Genomic DNA, 15,225 nt, shown 5'->3' on the forward strand with positions numbered 1-15,225 from the left:
AAAATATGCCGAAAGAGGTCATTTGCCAACTTTCGGTGCCGAAACCGAATTTCGGTCGGCCTCTACCCCACCCCTCTGTTCTTCGCACCTGATTGGTTCATAAGTTCCGACATCACATTTACCCCCTCCATTTAAGGTCGAAACACAATTCTTGCTGTCGCCTGATGAGGCTGATTATAATTACCGGTGAAACGTCATATTCGAATTGTAAATGTGGATTTCCTCTCCAACACCCGTGTGCTGAACTCATGACTAATTGGCACGTTTTGTTTACGTGACAAACTATATTAATCATGCTGTGTCGGGTGGTGGCGGGTTTAACGACATTCATATTTACGCGATCTAACTCAATCAAAAACATATTATGGATCATGGTGCAGGTTCATGTCGCCACTTGTGTCCCTCAGGAAGGACAACCCGCATCCTCTATCAGCTGCAATGGCTTAATTAATGGCAGTTCAAATGAGACTACAGATTAGATGGAGTTCGGTTGTCTAGTATTGCCACTGAGGCAGCGGTAGATTGTACCAAAGAAAACACCGCTTAAGAATAGGTTTTAATTTTGTGCAATAAAATAGGTGTTAAGATGTTCAACCACTAAATAGATTCTTCTTGAAAGGCATCAAGTTTACATTAATCACACGTACTTGTGGCAAAACATGCAAACAAACACGCTGTAATAATATACGCATTGTCCTTGAAACTGATTGGATTACACCAGAGACAGCCTTATTTATGGCCTTGTCTCACCACCAGTGTCAGCAGACCAGAGAACATGAAAAGGCGAACAGTACGAAGGCAATTCAAGTAAAGAGGAGATTTTAGATGGTTAAGCAGGATCTTTATTTGCAAGGCAACTCACACCATACATCCACTAATCATCGTAAACCAACCACAAACCCTCCAAATGCTCTCCTTATAGAGTTCGACTTCCCCCCTTTTTAACACTCATTCCCTTCTTGGGCTTGTCGCCCTTGTTAACCCTCCCAGGGTTTTCCCCCCCATGCCAATCCTTCTCGGGTTTTCCCCACTGCTAACACTTCTGGGGCCAATCCGATCAGACTTCCTCCACTTAATAATTGGATTGCGTGTCGAACACGGCAGCCCTCCCGTGACCCGTAACCCGTGGTTGTGTGATGTTTGTGTGTGAGTATGTCCCGAACATCCTCTACACAAGCATCAGAACACTTATAGCTCGAGTGCTTAATGCAGACTTCATTCCTTGCAAAAGAGATATATATTTGGTGTTTGAACATGTTAACACCTCCTGTTTTTTTTCCAGAAAGGGTAAAACCTATTCTTATTTTTCATCTTTTTGGATTCTGGCTAAAAAGGTCCCGTAGATAAATCACGGCTTCTCTACATTTTCAAGCTAAACGCTTGATGCATTGCGAAATGCACATTAATACTTTTGTTGTAGAAAACATTGAATAGGCTACGTCCAGAGACTGATGCTGTGGAGAAGAGTTGGTGAGGTATTGATGGGACACGGCTAGCGTTGTACGACCCCAAACGTGCTGGCGACTGACGTGCACACACCTCAGCTGCTCTCAACCTCACGCTAGAATGGAGTATCAGAGCTCCCTCTACCGGACCCTTTAGCAAATAGCAATACAAAGATCCCCCATATAGCCTAACAGACTGTTGGTGCAAGTGTTCTTCGCTCGCAGCTATGAAAGCCGGCACTGTGGCACACGAGGGAGTGGATGGTGAAAAAGCTATACCAACTGGCAAGCATAACATTTTCAGGAAACACGAATCGATTGGTTTGTTGATTCATTGGACCTGTGTAGTGACGCCAACACACGTGGTGACTTCTCAAGAGCCTTTTATTCAGACACAGCACGAACGATGGCCAGGCTTGGTTCATGACACGAGCTCCGTGTTCTTTCCAACGTTCCCTCTCCTTGTGCTGTCTCCTTTTATACCTCCCAAGCAACCCTCTCTGGAAGCTTCAACCACCCCACTCCCTTCGGCCAATCCTGACCCTTCCCCACCAAAGGTTCTCAACTGTTCTTCTGCAGTCTACCCTTGCTTCCCGCTTTTTTAGCTTTAAAATCTTTCCTCCAATCCCTTTCAAATTTTGCTCCCGACCAATCACTGTGAAGGCCCCTTTGCACCAATGGGAGGCCTAGGACTACTTTCTGATTGTTTGTCTGACCGTACGCTTGTGTCAGGTAGCGGTCTGTTATCTCGGTCATTACATATGTAAAAAAAATCCGGAGCACATCAGTGGCATAGATGTCGATACAGATGATTTTATTTTTATTTTAAAATCCGAATATCGGGGATCTACAATCCAACCCTGCACCGTCCTCCATCACTCGCCACTCGACTCGGAACTGGCCAAGCCCAGGACCTATGTCATGTATTGTTCAGTTAATAATAATGATAAATATTTACATTTACAAGACGCATTTAATCTGTATACATATCCCAATTTGGCCATGTATGGAAAGGAGGAAATACAAACAGAATTAGGGGGTGAAGGCCAGTTTGAAGAAGTGAGTTTTCAATACAGACTCAAATACAGCTGATCACCGATAATTACTTGTCTCTGTGTGTATGTGTGTTACGGGGAGTAATTACAGGGGTGAATATTAACATAGGGGAGTTATGAGAAGAAGGGAACCATCTGGGAAGTTCTAGAGAGTTCGAGAATGGGGTTGTGGCCGAGGGCGAAGTGAGGGCCACGCCTTGGATAAGACGCGGAGATAGGCGAGGTTCGGGGCTGCCGTGGGATCGGGGTCGACTGTCTTCACGCCGTCGCTGTCTTCGCATCGTCGCTGTCTTTGCGTAAATCACTTTCGTCGCTTTCGTCGCGTCTATGCTGTCTTCGCCTCGTCGCCACTCGCGTGTCATCCCTGACCAAGTAATCCGCGTGAAGCGAAATAAAGCAACCCTCTACAGTTAGTGTTGTCCGAGAGTCATTAAAGTTGTAACACGCGCTGTGCTGGTCCACCTGCATCTCTAACTGCTTACAAGTGATGCTCGCATAGTTCTGCTTGAGATGTTTAGCAAATTTGAGTACATTTTATTTTCATGATATGGGCAATAAATTGGAGAGCCAGAATAAACCCACCGCGTACACAAGGAGATCCATGCCCAAAGTCCACACGGATAAGCCTAGATTTAAAACGCATTTCTTTAGAACTGCTTTTCGTGTTTTTATTTTATTGTCCTTCCCCCGTACCTCACTTTGGACGACGTAAAGATAGAACCATCACCGAACATGATCCTATTGTATGCACCAACTCCACCTCCAAAGTGCTTATTATGTGGGCACGTCACAATTCTCGAATAAATTAAACTCCTAATTAACTCGTGTACATTGGTTTTAACCGTGTCGTTTTAGTGCAATGTGCTGAAAGTGCTTAGTCTCATACATTCTCGTATGTGGGATGGTTTAATTTATCGTAAGTTTTCTCTGTGGACGGCTTCAGAGGCTGTGAAATGAAAAGGAGAGATAATTGCATTTTTGTTGATTAATTTGAGTTCATCGCTACAGGTATAATGTACAATTTCGTACTGAAATCAAGTTCCATTTTCTCCCAGCTCAAATGTGGGTGGCATGGTGCTACTCTTCTCCATTGGTTTGTCCCAAACCATGACTATTATTCCCCTTCAAAAGCAAAGTTTGTGGGGAATAATATAAATTTTCTATACTTTTTAGGCATAAACAATTAAAAAATAACACTTACTACTCGGGACAAAAATCGTGTTACATAGTATATTCACTGGGCAAAGACCCCGAGGCCGGCCCAGGACACTCTGGCGAGATTATGTCGCTCGGCTGGCCTGGGAACACCTGGAAATTATCCAGGAAGAGCTAGATGCTGTTTATAGTAGTGTATATTAGTGTATAGTGTAGTAGTGTTCTGTAAAATGTAGTCGTGTATGTTAGTGTATAGTGTTGTAGCGTATAGTAGTGTATAGTGGAGTAGTGTATGGTAATGTATAGTAGTGTAGTGTATAGTATTGTATAGTGTAGTGTATAGTGTAGTAGTGTATAGTAATGTAGTGCTCGAGTCTGTCGCCAGGGAAATGGAGGTCTGGACCAACCTTACTTAACACGCTGCCTACGGGACCCTCACCAGGACAAACGGATTGAGACACGAATGAACGAAAGAATATTCAACGAAGGCATCCTTACTTTGTGTGAGGCTTACCTGGTAGTGATCGCCCTCTTGGTTTTGTCGGTTCTGCAATGGGGTGGGTATTAGGTGGCAAAACGCATGCAATTAGATGTTGAATGTCGGTACAAATTACTCAAATGTTATGAGTGGATGATTATTTTCCCCCTGTGTGTCTGTGCCGGTGGTGCAAATGGTTTGCAGCACTGAAATCTGTTTGGCCATGGTTCAATTGTTCGCGGTGAAATCTGAAACTGTCCTGGACCTCCCCTAGGTCAACGCTGCCATAAAATAAATTAGTGCATATTTCTATTTTACCACTGGGAAGCTGATTGTGGTGCTAATCACCACTTGCACCTCATCCCAAATAGATGCTCACTTTACAGCTCTCTCCATGGCAGTCTTTGATTACTAAACAGGGCATTTTTATGCATGCATAAGGACAAAGATTCCCCCGTGTCGGCTTCACAGATTGTTGTAGCAAGTGCTGTTAGCGAGCAGCACCTATGAAGGCCAGCACAGCACACGAGCGGATGGGTGGCCAGCACCACACTCGGCCGCCTTTTACTCCCTAGGGGTGATGTTCAAACACCCCTGCACCAGGTACTCATTTGACGCCAAGTAAACATAGAGGAGGCCAAGGACTGGTACAGATAATCGTTACCGGTGTTCGCCGCGAGCGGAGATCGGATGGTCGGTTTCATAGAGTAGCGCGCTAACCGCCACACTATAGGAGTGTGTTCAATAGATGGCCTCCGATAATTCAAAATCGCGGTTAATCCAAAAAATATATACAATTTTCAGCAGATCTCTATGCTAAAATCCACTAATATAAAGGTAAAGTTAAGAAAATACTCTTTCATTTAAGAAGGAATATCGACCCGATCGATGCGCGTGCTCAGTAATAACACTTTCCTGCTCCCACCCAGCAGAAGACTTGACCCACTAAGTGACATCAGAACCACGTGTATCAACATCAATTAAACTCCGCCCACTGCTGTAAAGATATGCAACTACTGTAGTGTTGGTGTGATTACATGAATTTCGGATTACTCAGAGCAGATATTTTTGTTCAGTCTAAGCACGTGAAATGTAATAAACATTTCCAAGAATGACAATGTATAACTGGTTTTTAGATTATTAATGTAGGTATTAATGGAAAATCCACGCATTATTAATTTATGTCAAAATCTCAGGGGCGTGGTTACTCCGCAAATCAGATAAACCACACGCGGATAATCGAGTCTACTGTATGTACGAACACGCACACATGGATATCACTTTTCTCAGACACTGTTCATGGCCGAGGCAGGTAGTAAGTTTAGCTTATAAATTCACCCACCGATTCAGTAGAATTCACGTTGTTCTCATACAGATGTTCTCTGTGGTTGTTCCTAAAAAGAGTTGATATATTTTTTTCGAAGATTAATGCACAAAAAAGGAAAACCTTTAAGTAATTGATCATTAGTTATCCGGCTTCCAACATTATCAGGTGGTCACTGGGCCGATCCGGTGAACCTCGCAAAACCGCTTCAAAGGCTGGAACCAGACTGGCCATCAGCACCGTGCGCATGACAAAAATTTAGTTTTGCTTGATTTCAGTGTCAAATATTATATATGGTACATTATACACTACATACCACTTCAACAATTAAAATGCTGTAGGTTAAAAAAATTATCTAAGCAAAGCACCCACGCTTCGCTTCTTTTGTGAGCCCTCAAGATTTGGAACTCTCCCTTGCTCGAAGAAACTGCTCCTAATCGCTGAGATGATTTCCAATTTAGATATAGAAAACTATAACAAGGTGGAACGGGGGATGGGGAAATGCCAACCCCCCCCCCACCCCCGCGCCAAACTGGACACCTTTATACATTTATTTTCAGTAGTTTACAATTAAGATTTAAAAAAAATATTACATGTAGCCACAATTCCTAATGTGGGGGACAAAGCGAAACCCTGTCCACCCCTCCCCCTAAATATAAAAGTCAAACTCCGTCTATGCTAAAAACCTACGTTAAGATAAACTTAGAGATTTTTTTTTCTATTTGTACTGCACTCAGAAGCCCCTTTCTGTTGGATCTACTATGCCTCTTAAAAAAGAAAACGTAAAATAAAAAAGAATAATAACAATATTAGATCAGAGTAAACCCATAACAGGATTTCTCCACAACTCTGACTGTCCCCTGATGATGCTGGTTGTTGTTGTAATTACCAGCAAAACGGTACTCGAATTGTAAATGTTGTAGTGGGTTTATTCTCTAACATACAACCGATTAGTGCCGAACTAGTAACGAATTGGCATGTTTTGTTTACGTGACAAACCTTACCTAATTGACTGTTTCGTTGGTGGCGGGTTTAACGACACATTCATATTTATGCTAAATATAACCCTAAAAAACCTCTATCATAGATAAAAGTCTGATATTTCAATCGACATAACAATGTTTGGAATGCTTGTACATACCAGTTGGAAGTGATTTCTGCATGCGCATTGTAGAACTCGGCACTGCCAGGGGGTGACTGTTGTGACTCCAGATTGTGGGATGGGAATTTCCCGTCGATGTATTCGTACTGATGATGGTCGTCCTGCTGCTGATGTTGCTGCTGCTGCTGAGACTAGGCATGGGGCGGTGGGGTTAGAAGGGTCAGCATTAAAAGGAAAACATAGTTTAAAATTTTAAACATTCTTTCCCAACGATGTTGGTTCACTTCGATGCGACAGATGAAATTTGCTTTTGTACAATAAACATTTGTTGTACTTATCTATAACTGTTCAACCCGAGCTTATTGATACTTTGATATTGGCATTCCTTCGTGCCATTACACCTTTTTGTATTCTCTGGCCTAACACTGGTGAGACGACACCATGAAGGAGTTCATCTCTGGCGTAGGCCAATCATTTGTCCCATTAATCTCCTCTAAGACGGTCACCAACCGAACCCCCCAAAAATTCCATTCAGTTTTCCCTGACAACCAATCCGATTTGAACGTTCTCCACCTTCAAATTCCATTGGGCATGCTCGAAGTCAGCTCCTCCCCCCTCTGACATTTCCTCTCCAATGAGAGTTTAGCATTTGCGGTGGCGAGATTTTAACTACCTCGCCTGGTATACAGGAGTTCATGGGTTAGATCTGGACCCTGACACCAGCTGTGTATTTGGAGTTTGCATGGATTTTTCTCCCCGTTCTCTGGTTTTTCCCTCCACAGTTAGAAACGTGCGTTTAGAATATTTGGCTGCTATAAATTTACACAATGATGATAAGTCACTTCTTTGAGCTATTATTTGTGATAGCCAAGTCGCTTCTGAAAAAAAGCTATAAAGCTCAGTGGTCCTTACCTGGTAATATAAAAAGTTTAGCTAGTTTACAGTCGAGCTCGCTATTTGAAATCATACAGAGCTGTTAAACTGTATAAGTAGATGCTTATTTATTTATTTATTCCTGAATTGGATTTTCTTCTCGGCAACCCTTACAAATGTTAAGCTACTATAGGAAAGGAAAAGTTTATGATGATGAAGGTGGTGGTGTACGTTTTATACTGATTGAATGTCACCAGAACATTTTGCAGGTACTTATTCATGTATGTATGTTGAACTTCTTTCGCACCATAAATAGCCAACCATGCTAATCGGAGGTGCGGGGGAAGGACAACAAACTACACGAAAAAAGAAGTCCCAAAGAAATGAGTTTGTCAATCTAGATTATTTACAAGTGTCATAGCTCCCAGTGGCTTCCGTATATCAGTTCATGGTGTTCGTGCATCACAGCCCCAACCTATTTCCCACCAGTTTATGGATGATATTCATGCCGGTTTTATCTTGTTGTTTCACTGCTTAATGTGTCTCCTGAAAGTGAGACTGATCGAGCACCACACCAAGGTATATTGGGAGTGCATCACGGGCGATGATTTTAGCACAAAACTCAATCTTAAGTGTACCATTCGCCTCCGCGTTGTTGAGATGGAATGGTGAGGATGCTGTCCTCTTTGGGTTTGGCTTAAGTCGCCAGGAGTATAAATAATCTAGATTTGAAGCTTTCGTGACTGCAAGAATTCATACTCTTTGGTTTTATTCGGTAAAGTCACGTAGGTAAAAACAAATTAAAATAAAATAAAAGAAACAATTAAAACACGACGTTTCAGAGGCAACACAAGCTTCCGTCTTCAGGTGGAAACAGTCACAGCAAAAAAATCGCTGCACCAAGTGGCGAGTCTCTGGGAATCTTGGGCTTAAATACAGCACATTTTTGCCGATCTTTAATTTTTCTATTTTTCCGTTTCTATTGCACACACACACAGTGACCCATCCTCCGCACCCTCTACACAACAAAAGACGGATTAACTCAGTCTCGCACCCCACCAAGGTCCCCCTACATGGCTCCTCCCACCCCCCCTCTCTTAACCTGTATTTAAGCCCGAGGTTCCCAGAGCCTCGCCACTTGGTGCAGCGATTTTTTGCTGTGACTGTTTCCACCTGAAGACGGAAGCTTGTGTTGCCTCCTAAACGTCGTGTTTTAATTGTTTCTTTTATTTTATTTTCATTTGTTTTTACCTACGTGACTTTACCGAATAAAACCAAAGAGTAGAAATAATCTTCCAATTTCTTGAGGTCGGTGTTCAAGATGTCTTGAGTGTCTTTGCTTGGCTGACCAGTGCTAGATCATCAGCGTAAATGAACTTGCTGCTTAATGTGACCGGCATGTCGCTACTATATAAGAAGAGAGATTGGCCTGTAGTTGTGCGGGTCATCATCAGGTTTTCTTTGCTTAAGGAGAACAATGACTTTTGCTTTTCTCCAAAATTTTGGTAGCCTGCTGGTGGCAGTGATTTTTGAAAAAGAGTTTGCCAGCCAGGTTCTTCCTTTGCTGCTGAGGTGTTTTAGGAATTGCGGGTAAAAAACATCTATTCCTGTGGCTTTACCTGCCGCTAGTACGGCATCTATTTCTTCTGGAAGTACAGCTGCAGACACTGGAGAGTTTTGGTCACTGGTGGAGAGTGTATCTTTTGTGGCCTGTTTTACGGCGCATTCTTGTATTTGACTTTCGATTGTTTTTGCATTATCGAGAAGCGCACAACTATCCCATTAGCTGTTTCCTGAGGAGTCCAGGTGCCGCTCCGAGCTTCCGCAGTAACCCCCATTCTCTGCGGCTGGAGTGCGTGAAGTCAAAAGACTCCATCAATGCTGCCCACTTTGCTCGTCTGGCAGAATATAGCCACTCCAGAAGGGCTGTTACAATCTCGTACTTTGATGTTCTCGGAGAAGGTTTTCACGTTCTGCAGTCCAGCCGGGGGTGTTGGACCCCCAATATCCCTGCGCAATCGCATCTCTGGCAGCTTTCTTCACGAGCATGATGAACTGCTCAAAAGTTCAGGGTTCATAAGATGTGGTGGATATTATTTTCCACAGCAGCCGTAAATTCAGGCCATTTTGCCCACCCGAAGTTCCAGCAGGGTCTTAGTGTGATTGGTTATTACTGGGATTTCGTCATCAACATGGATGACCATGGGCTTCTACTGGTGGGAAGCAAGGCAGATCTTTTCACGTGGTGGGCAAAGGCTGAGCCATTCTTAATCTGTAGTTACAAAGCACATGTCTGAGTTGTATTCCCTATTCCATTGTGCAGAGTGGAATTTGCCTTGTTGCTTGGCATCACAAACGAGGAAGAGCTCTTTGCGCAGATGCCCAATCAAGGATTTGTTCACCTGCCAGGTCGTTCACCGGGTAACCCCACATCGTGTGATGGCTAATGAAGTCACCTATGTAGATTACGGGATGTTGTACCGCTGGCAATAGTGGTAGGTGCCAGGTTGTTGTTGGCGATTTATAGACATTGTACACAGTAACACCAGCGATTATTGTACCAATTGTGAAGTCGTTGTCTGTCTAAATGACTTCCCTTGCATCTTTGATGTGATGCACGATGTAAGTAACCAGACCATCTTTAGCGTGGCTCTTAGAAGCAGCGCCAATGTACCCTGGGATCTTCAATCGAAGAGAGCTTCTTTCCTCCACATGTGTCCCATGGATAGTAAGGATCTTCTTTGGTTCTTTCGGTAAAGTCACGTAGAATGAGAATAAAATAATAAATTGATAAAATAAAATAACACAATAATATTCTCACGACGTTTCGGCCACAACACAAGCGGCCTTCATCAGGTGAAGGGACGAGACTGTCTGGTAGGACAGCGCTGGAGTGAAAGAGCCACGTTCAGATCACGGCCTTTAAGCTGTGTGAGAGGAACAAAGCGCCTTGACAAAGGAATTAGCATATAATTTAGCATTGAAATGGCTGGATGATTAGCTTGTGACTGGTCACAGAAATAGTTATGTTAAAAGTTAAAGCATACACATCCGCAGAGGCACCCCTTGACAATGGAATTAGCATAGAATTTAGCATTGAAATAGCTAAGTTAAAGCATACACATCCGCAGAGGCACCCCTTGACAATGGAATTAGCATAGAATTTAGCATTGAAATAGCTGAGTGATTAGCTTGTAACTGCTCACAGAAATAGCTACGTTAAAGTCAGACCATACACATTCACCGAGGCACTTAGTACAAATCAAACAGGAGAATTTAGCATTGAAATAACTAGGCGAATTTAGCATTGAAATAACTGAGTGATTAGCTAGTGACTGGTCACAGAAATGACTATGTTGAAGTCAAGGCCTACACATCTGAGCTATTCACAGTACTATATAGTGAACCAATAAAAAACTAAAATATAAATTACCTTAATGTTATCAATAAACTCTATATTCTCCAATCAGCTAAGCTACCAACAATAAGTCGTTATATATCACAATGCTATATGGCGAAAAAATGGGTGGATTCTTACCCTCAACTTTAGCACCACGGATAGCTACGGGCCCCATTCAGACGGACGAGTTCGTCCATGGTCGGAACAGAGGAGGGGGAGAGAGACAGCTGCGAGGCGCTATTATACTCCATGTTGTAAAACCATACCATTAACCGTGGTGTGAGAGGTATTAAGAGTCAATGCTGGCGAAAGAGCTGCGGTCTGAAGGTCATCGTAAAAATACAATTAATTAAGAACAGAAATTATTTAAAACATCTTTCCAGTGGTTACTAAGCCAGAATCCATCTTCTCGGTTGAAATTGTCTCTTTGCTTGTATATGTGAATGGCCTCATGAACGAATCTCTCATGGTAGCCGGTTGGTTTGCAAAGAACCTCCGTCTTGGAGAAGTCAATTTCATGTGAGCCCACTGAATTATAACAGTGATCTGCCACGGCAGAGGAGTTCGTCCTACCGTGTTTCAAGTCTGCTTTATGTTCGCGGATGCGGTCCGAGATATGTCTTTTGGTTTCTCCAATGTAGCTACTACCACAGAGGAACTTTAGTTTGTAAACGCCCTGGTACTGTATGTCTGGAACAGCATCTTTTACAGATGGAACTAAATCACGGATTTTATGTACTGTGTTGAATCGGACCTGGATCTTGTGTTTATTCAGGATTTTGGAGATCTTTTTAGTGACCCCTGCAATGTAGGGTAAGGTGATGGTTTTGAGTGGCTCCACAAGAGGATCCTTCTTCATGACTGGAGTGATGGCTTTGCGGATTGTGTAGTCGGAGTAGCCATTAGCCCTGAGAGCCTGGTGTACGTGCTTGAGTTCACTGGTAATGTGTTCCTGGTCGGAAATGCATTGGGCTCTATGGTATAGAGTCTTGATGAGGGAGTTCTTCTGGGATGGATGGTGGTGGGAATCCGGTTTCAAGTAAGCATCTGTATGGGTAGCTTTCCTGTAGACAGAGTTGCTCATTGAACCATCATGTCTCCTTTTAATTAAGACATCCAAAAAGGGTAGTTTGCCATCTTTTTCGACCTCCATGGTAAATCTGATGGCTGGGTGTATGGAATTGATGTGGTCGCGAAATTGGTCTAGAGCAGGCTGGCCATGTGGCCAGATGACAAAGGTGTCATCAACGTACCTCTTCCATAAGGTCGGGCGTAGAGTGGCAGTCTGGATGGCGTCAGTTTCAAATTTTTCCATGAATACGTTGGCTACAACCGGAGATAGGGGGGAGCCCATTGGGGTGCCCTCAGTTTGTTTGTAGAAAGTTCCATTCCAGGTGAAGTATGTGTTGGTTAAGCAATGTCTCACCAGGGGGGGTACATCAGTATGCAGTCCTTGATGAACCAGGTCTTCAATGATAGCGATGGTGTCAGGTACCGGGACTTTGGTGAACAAGGACACCACATCAAAGCTGACAAGCAGGTCGTTTGGGGACAGGGAAATGCCTTTGATTGTCGATACCAGGTGAGTAGAATTTAGTACCGCAGAGGTGGTTTTTCCAGTGAAAGGTCGCAGTATATCAGCAAGAAAACTTGCCAGTTTGTAGGTGGGGGAGTTGATAGTAGAGACGATGGGACGAAGGGGTGTATCTTCTTTGTGTATCTTTGGAAGGCCATATAATCTTGGCGGTCTGGCAGCAGAGGGTTTCAACGAGAACTGTTTGATCTCATCAATTAATGCTGTTGAATCAGAGATGATTTTGTTCGTTTTGGTGACCAGGCTGTTGGTGGGATCTCTTTTTATTTTTGTATAGCTGCCATCGTTGAGTAGTTCTTGAATTTTGTTGTTATATTCTGTTTTGTCCATGATGACAGTGGCATTGCCTTTGTCGGCTGAGAGGACGACAATATAATCCCTCTTTTTTAATTGAGATAATTCAAAACGTTCGTCTTTGCTGATGTTGCTGGGTGGCAACTTAGCGTTTTTGAGGGTTGCAGCGATTTCAGATCTTGCTACGTCTGCAGAGATGTGACTCAAGCCCTTGAGTGCAACGTCGACATGGGCAATTATATCATTAACCGGTAAGTGTCTCGGTGTGACAGCAAAGTTTAGACCTTTAGCTAAAACGGATATCAGACCATCAGAAATGGAACTGTTACTGCGATTAATTACGACTTTGTTGACGTCTATCTTTTCGGTGTGTGGATCCGATTTTTTGCCGGAGAGGTGATTGAATTTGGAAACAAATTGTCCCTACATTTGTTCGACATAGTGGCAGCCGAAGAGGTAGTCATATTGTCTACATGTTCCCAATCCGATGTAGACATTGTTGACCTGCTTGTCAGCTTTGATGTGGTGTCCTTGTTCACCAAAGTCCCCGTACCTGACACCATCGCTATCATTGAAGACTTGGTTCATCAAGGACTGCATACTGATGAACCCCCCCTGGTGAGACATTGCTTAACCAATACATACTTCACCTGGAATGGAACTTTCTACAAACAAACTGAGGGCACCCCAATGGGCTCCCCCCTATCTCCGGTTGTAGCCAACGTATTCATGGAAAAATTTGAAACTGACGCCATCCAGACTGCCACTCTACGCCCGACCTTATGGAAGAGGTACGTTGATGACACCTTTGTCATCTGGCCACATGGCCAGCCTGCTCTAGACCAATTCCGCGACCACATCAATTCCATACACCCAGCCATCAGATTTACCATGGAGGTCGAAAAAGATGGCAAACTACCCTTTTTGGATGTCTTAATTAAAAGGAGACATGATGGTTCAATGAGCCACTCTGTCTACAGGAAAGCTACCCATACAGATGCTTACTTGAAACCGGATTCCCACCACCATCCATCTTAGAAGAACTCCCTCATCAAGACTCTATACCATAGAGCCCAATGCATTTCCGACCAGGACCACATTACCAGTGAACTCAAGCACGTACACCAGGCTCTCAGGGCTAATGGCTACTCCGACTACACAATCCGCAAAGCCATCACTCCAGTCATGAAGAAGGATCCTCTTGTGGAGCCACTCAAAACCATCACCTTACCCTACATTGCAGGGGTCACTAAAAAGATCTCCAAAATCCTGAATAAACACAAGATCCAGGTCCGATTCAACACAGTACATAAAATCCGTGATTTAGTTCCATCTGTAAAAGATGCTGTTCCAGACATACAGTACCCGGGCGTTTACAAACTAAAGTGCCTCTGTGGTAGTAGCTACATTGGAGAAACCAAAAGACATATCTCGGACCGCATCCGCGAACATAAAGCAGACTTGAAACACGGTAGGACAAACTCCTCTGCCGTGGCAGATCACTGTTATAATTCAGTGGGCTCACATGAAATTGACTTCTCCAAGACAGAGGTTCTTTGCAAACCAACCGGCTACCATGAGAGATTCGTTCATGAGGCCATTCACATATACAAGCAAAGAGACAATTTCAACCGAGAAGATGGATTCTGGCTTAGTAACCACTGGAAAGATGTTTTAAATCATTTCTGTTCTTAATTAATTGTATTTTTACGATGACCTTCAGACCGCAGCTCCTTCGCCAGCATTGACTCTTAATACCTCTCACACCACGGTTAATGGTATGGTTTTACAATATGGAGCATACTAGGGCCTCGCAGCTGTCTCTCTCCCCCTCCTCTGTTCCGACCATAGACGAACTCGTCCGTCTGAACGGGGCCCGTAGCTATCCGTGGTGCTGAAATTTGAGGGTAAGAATCCACCCATTTTTTCGCCATATAGCATTGTGATATATAACGACTTATTGTTGGTAGCTTAGCTGATTGGAGAATATAGAGTTTATTGATAACATTAAGGTAATTTATATTTTAGTTTTTTATTGGTTCACTATATAGTACTGTGAATAGCTCAGATGTGTAGGCCTTGACTTCAACATAGTCATTTCTGTGACCAGTCACTAGCTAATCACTCAGTTATTTCAATGCTAAATTCGCCTAGTTATTTCAATGCTAAATTCTCCTGTTTGATTTGTACTAAGTGCCTCGGTGAATGTGTATGGTCTGACTTTAACGTAGCTATTTCTGTGAGCAGTTACAAGCTAATCACTCAGCTATTTCAATGCTAAATTCTATGCTAATTCCATTGTCAAGGGGTGCCTCTGCGGATGTGTATGCTTTAACTTAGCTATTTCAATGCTAAATTCTATGCTAATTCCATTGTCAAGGGGTTCCTCTGCGGATGTGTATGCTTTAACTTTTAACATAACTATTTCTGTGACCAGTCACAAGCTAATCATTCAGCCATTTCAATGCTAAATTATATGCTAATTCCTTTGTCAAGGCGCTTTGT

This window comes from Petromyzon marinus, chromosome 62 (genome assembly GCF_048934315.1).
Source record: "Petromyzon marinus isolate PM22_M1 ecotype Great Lakes invasive population chromosome 62, UKy_Petmar_22M1.pri1.0, whole genome shotgun sequence".
Classification (NCBI taxonomy): Eukaryota; Metazoa; Chordata; class Hyperoartia; order Petromyzontiformes; family Petromyzontidae; genus Petromyzon; species Petromyzon marinus.